Source organism: Corvus moneduloides, chromosome 8 (assembly GCF_009650955.1).
Source record: "Corvus moneduloides isolate bCorMon1 chromosome 8, bCorMon1.pri, whole genome shotgun sequence".
Classification (NCBI taxonomy): domain Eukaryota; kingdom Metazoa; phylum Chordata; class Aves; order Passeriformes; family Corvidae; genus Corvus; species Corvus moneduloides.
In genome coordinates this window covers 20,976,926-20,989,479 of record NC_045483.1, presented here as the reverse complement: position 1 = coordinate 20,989,479, position 12,554 = coordinate 20,976,926, and the positions used below count along the sequence as shown (strand labels likewise).

Genomic DNA, 12,554 nt, shown 5'->3' with positions numbered 1-12,554 from the left:
TACCTCATTAGTGTGATGGATTCTGGTTTGTAGCCCACTGTGATCGTAGCCTTTTGACTTTCCTGTCATTCTATTGCATTTCAGTTCTGCTTGTTAGGTTGTTCTCTTCTTACACGGCAGAGTAATTTTCTTTCTCTTTTACATCATTCTTCATCCTACGTCAGCCTCTTGAGCCCCAGATGTTACTGGTTTAACAATGAGACAGAAATTAACCCTGAACTCAGAAGACCCCAAACACTTACTTTTACCATTTTTGCAGTCTACCATGTATGAATGCATCTTATGTCTCTCACAGGGAGAACGTTTTGAAAGGGGTCAGGACTGTTTCACAGACTGCCATTTCCGCATCCCTCTGCTGTGAGGGATACCTGGAGTAACGATGGGCCGTGAAGATAAACCAGTTATCAAGATTCTCCAGCTGTGTTTCCCCCACCCTTTTCCTTTGCCCCCCACCTTGTGGGCACTGTTCAGTGCTGTTCTGTCCATAGGCAGTCTGTACTAGTTAGCTGTCTGCTACATACTCAGGGCTTATCATCCACTTGTCAGCAATTGCATGTTATTTCATACCACAGCTTCAAAATCTGTTCTTGTGTTCAGAGCTCCAGACAGGCCTTGCTTTCTCACGTTGCCTTGCTTATAGAGCTACCCTGTGCTACAGAGGATATGGTCAATGGGGGAAAGGAGGATCTGCTGGCAGAGGATGCTCGAGGGCAATATACTGGGCAGAGTCCTTTCGTAGAGAGTGTGAAATCCACATGTCTATGTCTCCCAGGATCCTGAGTGGTCAAAATGAATGTGCTGTGTGCTAGGGCATTTCCTGATGTTTTCTGCAGTAGGAAGATGTAGGATGGCTTCTGTGCTCGCAGCAGCAAGGTGAGTGATGACATATGTGGAGACCTGATTCTGCTGGCATTGGGTGCCCATAGGCCTCGTTTGTCAGCACAGTAGCGAGTGCAGGGTCTCCACTGTCCTTTTCAGTTCAGCTGGCTTGGGAAGCTGTTCCCTGCATCCCTGAGCTTTGCTGGGGTCAGGGGAAGTCCAGGCGATGAGACTTTTATTTTTTCTTTGTGTGGGGGATGGGGAAAGGGCTGCCTGTTTTGTAAGAACTCCTTTGTGATGGATTAACTTTCCTCTTGAATGATTGCGTATGGCACATCCAAAAGAGATTGCGGAGCGGCCCAGCAGCCCGAGCAGAGCACTCAAAGGGCTCTGTGTGGGCAGGGAGTGGCGAGGGCTGTGCTCTCCTGGCACGGCCTCCTCAAGGCGTGGGGCTCTGTGTGCCGGCTCCCTGTGCCCGCGCTTCCTGAGGGAGAAGGCCTTCCCCTCTCTCCTTCCAACAGCTCCACTTGGTCCCTAATGAACCTCAGCGGGAAACAACAAAATTCTGTTCATGAATAGCTTTACAGTCCCCTTTCTCCCGCCTACCCTGCTCTCTGTCCTGGGAATGTGCTGCCCACACAGTGACCAGAGAGGCATTTGGAGACATTTGCAAGATAATGCCATATCAAATGTTCCATTCTGATACTTTGTTCTTGAATTTTTCGAAACTGTTTACTACGTATTTCCTTTCAGTTTTCATGAATAAGCACACTTCTCCACGACTAAAAATGGGGAAATGCATTTCCAAATGTGTGAAGCCATGTAACTGTATAAAATTGCTTTAATTATGTGTGATGTGGTTAGTTTCAGTTAGTTTCTGGAAGTCTATTGTGCATTTCTGCCAGCAACAAGTAGCCTTTCCTATTTGCTTGCTGCTGTTTATCAAACTGGCTGTCCTCCCAAAGTAACCCTCATCCAAATTCTTCACTTAACAAATGCTCACCAAGAGGCTTTTTGATCCTCACATACTCAGTGTCACCTTGGTTGTTGCTCTGACAGAGCAGAAGATAGTCTGGATTTCCTCATTAGGAATTTGGTGTCTTACCATGTTTTTGAGATGTATGTTTTTCATCTGGTTTATGATGTTTTTAGAAAGATCTGAAATTACAGCTCAAGGGAGAATGAACAGAGTTTCGGGCATCTAGTAAACACAGGTGGAGGTCATTTATATCATCTTCCCCAGGCAGTCACAGCTCCTGGGAACTGGAGCAGTGCTCTTGCATGCTTTTCTGTAGTTACTGGTTTTCCTGGTAAGTGCCAAATTCTTTACTTTTTTCCTTTCCCTTACTGTTTGGGAAGATTGGGGAAATGTGCTATCAAAGTGTTTTGGCTTTCTTGTTTTTTGAATGACAATAGCTACAGAAGCATAATTATCTTTTTACTTCTGGCTAAAGAATATTTCTTTCTTTTTATTTTCCACTACTGGCTGCCTTTGACCTATTTGTTTTTGTTTCACTTAAAAATTAACAAGCTTTTAAACTCTTTCGTTTTTTGTAAGGTAGATATTTTTGGAGTTACTAAGCTGAAGTTATTCCCTATAACAATCAGGGACTTAAGGTGTTGGGAGGTATGAGAAAAGGTCTTACTTTGAAGACTTCCAACTTGAAGTTGAAAAGGAGGAAGCAAACATTAAAGGGAAGCTTTTCTACTTTCTATTAGGGGTTTTTCCCTATCTGCAGTGTGGAAAAGCTATTCAGTACTGTTGGGATTAAATGCAGAGAAGAACTGACAATAAAAATTTTCTCTTCCTCTGTAAAGAAATGATTTTTCAGAAGGTTTGAAGTCAATTTTGAGAGCTAAAACAACCCTTTCACATTATGGTGACCTGTCTGTGCCCATCATATATCCCTCGTCTTCTAAAGAGCTCCAGCAGAGCCAGCCACAGTGATCCTAAGTGTCTAGAAATATCCTTTGTGCAGCCCTTCCCACAGCTGGGAAACTGATAGTGTTCATTTATTCCTCTGCTCATAGCTATCTGTGTGTGCAGAAGGGAGATACTTGCTCTTCCTTCCTGAAGCTTTCTCTGTAGAAGTTGCTCTGCTGTCAGGATCCAATGACCATATTAATGAATTCATCAATCACAATAATCTGATTAAATTGATGGAGAAGAGGGAGCCAGCAGATGAAACAAACAGATTATTTTAAGATATATGAGATACCCAATTAGTAACTGACTCAGCATTTAAGTGAAAGTGTTGCTCAAGAGATTTACTGGTAACCAATGTAATAAATTACACTTTATGGCTTTTCATCTTTGAGAAAGGCTCGTGCACTGCTATAGGAACCTGTAAGTAAAGCAGTAACAAAGTGTTGCACATAAGAAATATCAGTTATATATTACTTCTTTAAAAAAAAGTACGGATTTGTGTATGTGCATTTCACTTAGAAACGCACTAGGCTATGGGCCGTATCATGGAGAGATTAGCATGGATTTTAAGTCTTGTACAGGTACTTTAGCCACGACCTGGTGCATGTGTATTCAGGCATTTAGGAAACTGATACTTGAGTAGGAAGGGAGTTGCTTTGTGTCACTGAGGTTTCAGGGGCAATCCCCTAGAGTACAGAGATAATGGGAGGGAAGCTTTCTGTCAGGGAGCATATGTTTTTGTGGCGATTACACTGTGTATAGATTAGGACTTCTGGGAGGGAGGGAATGGGAAGATGTGCTTGGAACATAGGACCATCTGCCAGTACCTTGGCATAGTCATTTCATTAATGAGAAGCTTATTAGCTTGAGTTCTGCAGAGATAGATAAGAAAGGCAGCGAAAGAGACAGAAAACTGTCATCCAGCTGCCATTGAAAATGAGAAAAGATGGCTCTGATAACCTCTAAAATCTGATTTTATTAGAACTACTAATGCTCTTCTAGGCAAGAAGGTATCAGTCTTCTTGTTGCTGAAAAAAAAATTTCTAAATTTTGTGATGCAGTGTGGGATGTTCTTTGGTAGGGAAAATATTAAAACTGAGGGTGAGCTGAAATAGGAAAGAAAGTGCTAGAAAAAAAAGGGAAGGAACTGTGATTTTTACTGGGAAGTTGGTTTTTTCATCAAAAGCTGCTTTTTCTATTTGGTCAACACTTGAGGTGACCTGTATCAAATGTTGGGTATTTAATGTTTGTGGTGATATAGGATGACACCTGGAAGATACAACCCTGAGAGCATCACAGTCCCAGCCCTGGCCTACGCCAGGAACTTCAGAGAGCACACAGTCCAGCCTGTGTTCCACATGAGGCAGGAAAATAGGGGAATGCTCTAGCTGGACACAAAATAGTGTTCCAGAGGCAAAAAGGCAACGGTTAGAGCCTGTGAACTCAGTTCCTCTGTCCTCACGTACCCAGTTCTGCTGCTGACATGGTAAGTGTTCGAGCTTGTGTTCTCTTCCTCAGTTTTGCTGTCCTGTAGATCAGAAAAACTGTACTTAGCCTGTTTCAGGGAGAGCTCTGCTATTCTGCTGAAAGAAGGATTAAATGCTATTGTATTTAAACAGCTCTGTTTTTCTTTTGACAGTTGAGTCAGACTTGAGTCTGGGTGAGGGTGAGATTTTGCCAGGAGAAAATGGTGGTTGGAAGTACAAAGTGATTTGAGCATTGGCATTTGGGAAATTATTTTCCTTTGGTTTTATACAGTTCAGGTTAGACTGGTAGTTAAGATGAAGGGAAAGAATGAGAAAAAAACCTGTTTCCCATGAAAAGCCTTACAATCTGCAGGTGCCTCAGTCCATGGGAGCCTGGATGTGTTCGGGACGTAGTGTGAGGGTTATGCAGTTCACCAGCAAGATGGTCTGTTAAATAAGGCTGGACAAGTACAATTTCTGTTTGCACTGCTGGGATGGAAAAGGCAGTTTCCCCTGATGTCTTTGCTGATTTATGAGCTAACTCAAATGGAGCATTGTCTCTGACTTTGTCTATTGTAAATCTGTGGAAACAAAAGGAACATTCATTTTCAAAAAAACGAGTAGAAAAATATAGCTTAGGAGTGTCAAAACACCTAAGCAGAGTGATGCTTAACTGAAAGGGGGTTGGTTAGTCATCCATTTTGCAAATTCTCTTTTTGTATTGAGGGTGGAAGAAGATTAGTGAGATGAAAATCTGTGTTATTACAGAGATAAGAATGGGTTATGGCTGGGTCCCAAAGGAGAAAGAATTTTTTAATATTATTAAAAAAACCCAACCCTTTGCTGTGATTCATCTGTAATGCTTAGACAGTTCCATGCAAAAAAATTTATGATAATAGTGTACAGCATGGCGTTTATATCTGTAAATGTATGTACAAATACTGACATAGTATAAATTTAGATCCTGACCCTGTGCTTGTTGAATTCAGTGGAAATACTTCTGGTGGTTCTGACAAGCATTTGATCCAATTCTCACATTGAGAATTGAATGTGGTCTAAAACTCAAACCGAATCTTCTGCTTTTGAATATTTATTCTTACCTGCCTTAAAATGGAGCAGAGTTGATTCAAAGTCTAAAAAAAAATTTGCCCTACAAGGGACTCTGCTGTGTTTTATCTACTGAAACACTGATAGTATCATACAGTGATAATACTCACTTGCCATGTCACATGATTTTTGCATAGACTCATAGAACCATAAAATAGTAGAGTATGCTAAGTTGGAAGGGACCCATTAGGATCAAGGAATCCAACTCCTGGCTCTGTGCAGGACACCCCAAGAATCCCACCATGTGCCTAAGTGCATTGTCCAAACTGACAGTTCATGTACTTTTTCTCTCAAGTAGTGGAAGAATGTTGTTGGCCCCACAAGGGCATGGTAGGTCAAGGTTTTGGCTCAGTTTACAAGTCTAAAAGGCTTTTCACTTAGTGAGGCCATAAAGAAACCTCCAGCTGGCTGGATGCCTCTTTTAAAAACACAAGTGTGGCCTTACTCCACCACATGATGATGCTCAGGGAAAGTTGTGCACGCCTCAATGTCTTGGGATGAGAGAGGAGTGGGAGGGGGGCTTTTGCTCGTGTACCGGTGAAGCCAGGAAAGTCAGATGTTTGCATGAAAACACAGGGAACTTAATCTGATTGATTCAGAATTACTGTGAAAGGATAGAATAAGACAGGGGAAAAGAAAGAAGGATGGCAGCAGAGAGCTTTTAACTTGACATATGAAAGGAAATTAAGAAGGTAAGCAGAAATTTTCATTTCATTGCAAGCACAAAAGCTTCTTTAGCTGTTCGTGTGAACTATGAAATTGTGGATCTTCACGCAGTGTTTCCCTTCCAGCAGCAGAGCACAGAGCTGAGTGCTGCCTGCATTTGGGAGTGTTATGTACAGCTTTACTTTAGTGCCTTTCTGGGTCAGTGGCTCTCAAACAGTGCCACGAAGAGCTGCTTTAGTCGTGCTTCCGTGAGTCAATCTGTAAGTACTGACACTTCTCCCTGATCATAACCCAGTGTCCTAGAGAATCTGCAGGCTTTTCTGACTGCTAATCTTAAAGCATTTTTGGTGTTCCTTGAACTCAGGTTGGTTGATCATGTGTACCTTTTTTCAGATGCCATTCTTCCTTGCAATTCAACCACTATCAGATTGTTGACTTCAAAAGATCAAGTAAAAGTATGCAGCCAGGTCCTTGCACCTTCAGCATTGAAAGAATTCATACTACTCTCCTCAAATTGTTCTGGCACTGCTCTCTCAGTAGTCATAATCTGTATTATTGTCTCATGGCAAATAAGGAGAAAGAAAATTACTGATTTATGCAAAGATTTTTGTTTTCCGGGCATAATGAGCAATAGCATCAAGAATCTGCATCATTTATAGTCTTTCAAAATAGATTTGTGGATCAGATTGTTTCACCTCTGCATGCCAGAAAACATAAAGGAAGAGGGATGATAGAGTAAAATAGTGAATTTAAATACACTTCCAAACAAGCATATCTAGTAGTGGAGACCTCTCTGGATGGATCAGGTATCTATTTCCATTTGTGGGAAGGTTTGGTGATGGTTTGAGCATTTATATAGCCAACCTCAGTGGCAATTGGGAGCCCCAAGGGAGGAGGGAACAGTGTTCAACATTTGTGTATTTCTCATTAACTGACTGCACCTGCAGCCTTTATCATCAGCAACCAGGTATTTGGACTTTTTGGAAAGTAGTAGCAGTAGCAGATCTTGAGAAGACTGTGTGGAAAGAGAAAGAAGGCTATCAGACCTGAAGTGTGAGGAAAATCCTGAAGATATGTCTGTTTCTGAGCATTGGCTAAGCTGAATTTGGGGTTGAACATTAAGCAAGCATGTGAAAAGTAATTGGGTAGGAAATTTTGATTTCTTCTTTCCCCTCACTCCCCTGAATGAATTTTTTTTTACCTGTTTTCTCTGTTCCATGTAAGGAAATAAAACAGGTGCAGACACAGCCAATCTGTAACAAGTCTTGCCCAATTCGGCTTCAAGATATTACGCTTATTATTTGGATTTCATTCAGCTCTGTGTGTTTGTATCCAAGAAACCTATCTGTAATTTTTTACTTGGTTTATTGGATTGAGCATGTCTTTCCGTTATATATTCTTTTCTGTACAGCCAGCTGTGCTATGGCCACTTACTGGGCATCTTGGAACTACTACTATGAACTTCAAAGTGCATACAAAGAAAGTTGTTTAAACAGCAGATTTGAACTGAATTATGGGCAAAACTTCAGTTTCTTTATTACAGCATGTCTTTACCATCATATCAGATGTGTTTTATACGTTATATTTGAGTATAGATTTTTGGCTTTATTGGTTTCCTCCTTCATAAAAAATGAACAATGTTAATTCTAGTTTTAATTAATTCCTTAGTGGGGGTGTGTCATAATTTAGAATTGCAGATTTATATCATTATAGGCACATGCGTGAGTTTAAGTGAGGAGCTGTTTATACTTTTTTCCCCCAGCAGCATCTGAGATATTGGAGGAATCTGCTCTACGATGTAGAGTGCACATCATTTATGTTAAAGGACAGAGATAAAAGTAAGCATAAGGGGTCTGAAGACGCAACACTGTCCAGATCAAATATTGACAATGATAAAGGAAAAGCATAAACTCGGCAGGCTTCTGACTTAGTTTTCTTTATTTAATGGAAGAATAAAATGAGAGAAGCAAATTATCTTCTTCCTCTTCACATTCTCCATGGTAGCTGTCAGCTTCACTGGGGGGTCACCATTTAGGCACAAAACCTTTACATAGCTTTTAGTTGACATTAGTTTCATTCCTGTGGGGTTTGGGCACCTAGGCGTTTTCAGGCTGTCTGGAAATATAACGCATGATTGCCTTTCATGAATTTGGTTATTTGTTTGCTGCTTTTTTTATATGCTATTTTTCTTAAGATAGCAATGGCTTTGTGACAGGTGCAGAGGGATAAGGCATTGCTTCGACTGCGTGAGCCGTGGTTTACTAGGACCAGGGAAAGACTAGTACTAAACTAGGTGTCTTTAGTTCTTTTGGGTTCTCTTAATTTGGAATGCTTTGATGTGGATTAGCCTAAACAAGCCATTATTAGCAGAATTGTTTAAATTATCCAAATGGGGTGAAAGGTTTAAATACAATGCTCTCTACTACTTTAACCCTGTAATTCAGAGAACACTCAATGCTATCATCTTAATTACAGCATTGCTGCCAGGAGGCAGTGGCTCTGTGGCAGGATAGAAACTGACAGTCATTCAAGATTTATCTGTCTAATACCTAAATCGTAGTTGTTCCTTCTTCAGGACTCTCCTTTGCTCATTAAGGAACAGTCATAAATAAAGGGTGGGAGTGGAGAGGAAGAGAGAATAGTTATTACAGCTGGTGATGGGGTCTGAGGCTGTGACCCAGGAAGAGATGACCGGTCCGGGGAGATGGTCCCAAAAGGAATTGCCTTCCCGGGGTCCGGTGTCTTCCTCTCAGCTGCTGGCAGAGGGGCCCTTGCAGAGGCTGTCAGCTCTTAAGTGATTATCAGCTCGTGATTCCAGCTCAGCTCTGCAGGGCAGCCTCTAGGCCAAACCAGACCAGAGAGAGAGATGAGAAGGCCCGTGTGGCTGGTTCCGCATGAAGGGAGCTTTATTATGGGTCCCCTCCGGCGAAGGGAAGCCAGGGACGAGCTCTCTCTCCCAAGGGGATCGAGGGAGCTTGCCTTTATAGGGATCCAGGGGATCAGCAAGGGGACCAATGGATTACAGAGGGTCTGGGACAGACCAATGGGTTACAGAATGATCTGCATAGGGTATCCCAAAGGATTGTGGGTCTACCTTTCCTCGCCATGATCCAAAAGTAGTTGCCTTTCCACGGAGTCCTGCTGGGCGATTGCAAAATCTTTTATCTCAGCAGACATCCCTCCAGGGCAGTGGCTGGGCATATCCCACAAATAGTAGCAATGGAGTTTAATCAGCTGAGAAGGCTGTCTCCTTCCTACCCACGTGGTGAGAGCAAAAAGAAGGGAGAACTAGGAGAGATCTTTTCTTGATATTGTAGTCATTCCCTCTTTCTTTACAAATTTCTTCTCACAAAGATGGCATGATTTTAGCTGCTAGGTTGTAGCACTGGGAAGAAGGTTACTGATAGCTTTTTCCCATTGGCCTTGATTGCAGCTGGTTTGCTTTTTTGCTTGTTGGGAGACATAGAGCTAAGCTGATAGCAGGAGAGAAAAGGATGGAGGCAGAGACAGCATTACTTTTTTAACACTTCACTGCTTGCATTGGCCTTTCTGAAAATCAGACTGCTGAAGCAGTCAGGGTCACGGGCATTTCAGAGAGCAGCATGGTTGCAAGCAAGCACAGTCATGCTGATGGCAGACAGGGCCTGGACCACCTGCCCTCCATGCCATGAACAGGCTTATAGGGAGGAATTCTTTCCTTTGTGTACAGGCAAAGGCGATGCCACCTAAGGGCATGGAAGATCTGATGTAGGGCATTGGATGGATGATGAACTGTACTAAGCCATTTGCTTTACATTATCAAAGTGATCATAGAACCTTAGAATATTCTGAGTTGGAAGGGACCCACAAGTATCATCAAAGTCCAGCTCCTGGCCTTGCACAGGAGAGCTCCAAGAATCACATCATGGAGCCTGAGAATGTTAGACAGACACTTCTTGAATGCTGGCAGGCTGGGTGCTGTGACCTTGATGCTTTTTCTTCTGTTGTGAAAAATCTGCTGGTGAATTATGTTGAAGACAACCCCAAGAGGGAGAGGAAGAATTTAAGAGATCAGTCTAGAACTTTGAAAATAAGACTGCTTTCTCTTATGAAAAATACAATTTCACTTGAGAGCTTTAGTGTGTCTCAGAAAACATTTCCCTTCTCAAACCAACTCTGCTGGATATATGTGAATGAGTCATAAAGGAACTATCATGGAATCACAGAATTGCTTGGATTGGAAGGGACCTCAAAGATCATCTCCTTCCAACCCCTCTGCCATGGACAGGGACACCTTCCACTAGACCAGGTTGCTCAGGGCCCCCATTCAGCCTGGCCTTGAACACTTCCAGGGATGGGACATCCCCAACTTCTCTGAGCAACCTGTTCCAGTGCCTCACCACCTTCACAGTAAAGAATTTCTTCCTACTATGTAATCTAAACCTGCTCTCTTTCAGTTTGAAGCCATTCCCCCATGTCTTATCACCACATGCCCTCTCCATGTTTCTTATAGACTCTTTTCTGGTACTGGAAGGCCACAATTAGGTCACCCCAAAGTCTTCTCTTTTCCAGGCTGAACAATCCCAATTCCCTTAGTTTTTCCTTATAGCAAAGTGCTCCATCCCTCTAACCATCTTGGTAGTCCTCCTCTAGACTTGCTCTAACACGTCGATGTCCTTTCTCTGCTGGGTTTTCTCAGAGCTGAATGCTGTATTTCAGGTGGAGTCTCAAATAAATATGTTAAGGTAAACGTATTAATGTGTTTTGATGTCCAATGTCCTTAATTAACTATTTCAAGTATAAACTTGCTGCCTAGTTTCCATTTCTTTCACTTCTTTGGAGATACTGGCAGTGAATACCGTTTTCTGCATGGTGCTTTTTCTTGAGCATTTGCAGTTTCTGGCAGTAACATTTTCTGATAATTGCTCCTTGGTTTCACTCATTCCCAGATAGCTTCATGTTTTTCCTCTTCTCCTTCTCTATGTATATTTTCCTTTTTTTCAGTTTAATTGCTGCAGTCCATCCATCCTTACTTCCTATATCCACTAGAATGTCAACCCCGCCTGTGCTCATCTTTGCGCAGCTTTGAACTGTAAAACTGCTCAATTCTTATAAAATATTTGTTGAAGAAATACAGACCTCAGGTGACTGTAGTTTTTATTCTGAATTCTATTTTTTGCAGAAATTAACTAAAATTTCCACCATTTGATGAGCAGGATTTTCTGTTCTCTGTTTCCTACTCTCTATTTCTGTATTTCTGTACTTCTTCCTGTTCTCATGTTCCTGTAAACATTTGCATATTTTAACTATACCAAGCTATATTCTCTTTTTCCCATGTGTGCTTTATCATTAGGTATTTTCACTGTGCTTCTGATGTGGGCTTTTAAAATGATTAATATTTTTAAACTTAGGACAGTCATGTTTCTTTGGTGTAATTACTACAGAGACATACATGGTAGAACTGTTGTCTGCCTAATGTGACTTGGATTGTTTGCCCAGACTGAGGATAAGATCTTCGTGGGAAAATAGTTCTGCTTGGTTGGGCTCCTGTGTGAATACTATTCTTCTGACTAAGAGGACCTTGTTGTATTTGATTAGTGTACATATTAAGGTTTTTATGCTTAAAAAAACCAAGCACCCTTCTCATTTTCCTGAAAGCTGTTTTATCTTGTAATGGTGAATGGGACCACATATGTGCGCTCATATGTGTCCTGGGATTTCCAGACAGCATTTGTTATGCTGAGATTTGGCCTTTATTCTGGAGCAAAAAGTAAAGTGAAACTTCCAGTGTGGCTGGTGTTTGAAGAAATAAAACTGTCAGGAATACAAATGTCACTGTTTATTGAGTCTCTGTACAGTGACTAACAGGAGCTCCTGGAGGAGCCTGCATGGCTGGCACACAATCTCCTGAGCTTTCCCACTCCATTGTTATGGCTGGTAAATTTGCAAGTAAATACAAACATGGGAAAAGATACGATGCTTCTAGAGTTAATGACATCCTTCCAAAATCACTTAATTGTGTGCTAGGCAGAGTTTCATTTGCATTAGTAAATGCTTTGATGCCTAGAGATGAAATGTGGGGTTGCCTCTTCTGTTAAGCATTTGGGAGCTGGTATTAAGCAGCTGTTGATAATGGTGGTAATGTACACTTTGTGCTGAGGGCTTTGCAAACATACAAATCTGTTTCCTTCTCATGGACAACATAGGCACAACAGTATGTATGGTGGACAGAAATGGGAAATTTTAGGTAAGTTTTTTGCCACTTCACTTGGCTTTCTGTGGAAATGACAACAGTGTCATCCTTTTAAACCACTTGCTTTAAACCACTCCTTTAATTTGAGGTTCCATAAAATAAATCCTGTAGTGAAATCAGATTTGGCCAATTGCAGTCTCATTCTACTGATAGATTTTTCTCTCTGGTTGGTAATATTGTTCTGTTCTTTGTGTTTAATCACTGGGAACTTATCAATTATTGCGTTCAGTTTAAATTCCCTGTTACCCCATTCAGCTGGTGTTAAATTCTGCCCTCTTCTTACCTGGCTCTGTTGCGTTTCTACTTGTGTCTGTTGTGACATGCCTTAGTGGATAAC

The 12,554-nt window shown here is 41.6% G+C and overlaps 1 protein-coding gene across 4 annotated transcripts in view; it reads left to right on the top strand.

Annotated features, from left to right (window-relative positions):
- The window catches only part of NDST2 (N-deacetylase and N-sulfotransferase 2), a 135,106-nt gene that overhangs the window by 68,018 nt on the left and 54,534 nt on the right, over positions 1-12,554 (top strand). The gene's annotated exons all lie outside the window — the stretch shown is intronic.